The sequence below is a fragment of the Austrofundulus limnaeus genome, unplaced genomic scaffold, assembly GCF_001266775.1.
Source record: "Austrofundulus limnaeus strain Quisiro unplaced genomic scaffold, Austrofundulus_limnaeus-1.0 Scaffold398, whole genome shotgun sequence".
Classification (NCBI taxonomy): domain Eukaryota; kingdom Metazoa; phylum Chordata; class Actinopteri; order Cyprinodontiformes; family Rivulidae; genus Austrofundulus; species Austrofundulus limnaeus.
Window position 1 is genome coordinate 379232 of NW_013952800.1, and position 1943 is coordinate 381174.

At 33.5% G+C, this 1943-nt stretch overlaps 1 protein-coding gene across 1 annotated transcript in view; it reads right to left on the reverse strand.

Annotated features, from left to right (window-relative positions):
- Positions 1-1943, reverse strand: part of cwc27 (CWC27 spliceosome associated cyclophilin) — a 78675-nt gene that overhangs the window by 1216 nt on the left and 75516 nt on the right. The window lies entirely within an intron of this gene.

Sequence of the window (1943 nt, forward strand, 5' to 3'; positions counted from 1 at the left end):
TATGGTGAAAAACTGACTGAAAAATAAATCTGTTCTTTTTTTCTCATAAAAGGCTAAATAAAACAAAAATATTGGTGGTAAATTTTGACTGTGTAACTTTACAAACGGCACCCCATAAATTTGTTGACTCATTCAGATTAAAAAAAACAACCAATAAAGGCTAAATAAAACAAAAATATTGGTGGTAATATTTGACTGTGTAACTTTACAAACGGCACCCCATAACGCTGTTGTTTATTTTTATGTTAGACTTGATTTCTCTGTAAAGACAATCTTATGCAAAACTAGAAAAATGGCATTTCCTGCAAAAATGCAGCTAAATGCTGTATGACTGGTGAAATTTCCTGAAAATTAAAATAAACTGGTACAGTTCAAACTATGAAAACAAAAGCTAAAATCAACTAATCAACAGTTCTAATGTAAAATCAGCAAAATTGGAGCCAAAAATGATCATATGTGTAGCTAAATGCTAAAAGCGGAAAATTAGTTAACCTAAAAACATCTAAACAGCAGCTAATGGCTAAAATAAGCTAAATAGTAACTATACGCCAAAATGAAAACTAAAATATCTAAAAACTTAAATAAGCAGAACAGTAGTAAAATGTCTGTCAACTGGTTGTTGTAGCCATCTTGAATCAGTTATAGATATACAGATAATTTCTGAGAATTTCATTAACATCTTTTCAATGGTTAATGTGATATTTTGCTAACAAACAGACAGGGTTTATGTCAACAGTTACACAACACATCTGAGGGAAAAAGCAGAAGACACTTTGGAGCTCAGATACTGAGCATGCGTCTGTCATTTCTCAGTCTGTCAGTTTCTTCTCAGCAGATATCAGTGTCAGGCATTTCACAGATAACACAAAGACATGGTCCTACAGCTGAATGCTATCAGCCAACAACAAAGCAGAAGTGAGTGCTTGTAGTCGGACTAACATGTTTCTACTTTGTTTGTGCGAAGCAGTAGAAATAATCAAGGAAGGGTTTTGTAGCAAACAGAAAAAAAACATTAGGTTAAAGTTATAGACACATCATTAGATGCTTGATGCATTTATCCAGGGGATAACAGTTTAGGACTTGACTGAAACCCATTAGTATTTAAACTTCAGAAATCTTGCCCCCTTGTTCTGATACTGGAATTGGCAACCAAAACAATTTGGTATCTAGTGACTAACATTATCAGTGTGCACTGCCAATGCAATGCACACTATTGTGATTCATTTCCCATCCAAGTCATCTCCACTTTGGCATGCTTCTCCTTCTGCATACTTTGTCCTAGAGCTGCCATTGTAATTTATATCTGTAAAGCTCCTGTGCCAAATTATGGCTATGCCTTTTGGTGCCTTTGGAGCTTATAGTTTTTGAAATAATAATGTTTAATAAATTATAATGACAGTCAATGGAGCCTTGTATTGGTCCAATACTGCCCCCTGCTGCATCTACACAATATGGTACTGCACCATAGTTTAATAATATTTAATCTCAATAGTTTAGTGTTTACAATACTAATATGATTGTATTTTAATGTTTTACTATAATATTGTCCTAATATTACTTTATTGTTGTTATATATTTCAAATTAGTGACAACAATTACATTGGCAATGTGGCCTCTTTCTGCATACATACAAACCAACCCCTGGGAGGGGTTTCTACCACAGCTCCAAAGGTCTTATGCAGGGGTTCTTAAACTTTTTGACCTCGGGGCCCAATTTGTTGAACATTAAGTGGTACGAGGTCCAGTCAGGCATTACCAATGTATGGGTCAAAATGATAATTATTCTAAATCTTGGTTTAACTTTTATTGTATTTACATTATAACTAAATTAAATACACTTACAGTTTAAAAGTAAAACTCCTGTCAAATAATAAAGACATGATTATGACAAACATTTTTATATTGTAACCTGCCCATGACAATTATTTGAACAAACACAAAGG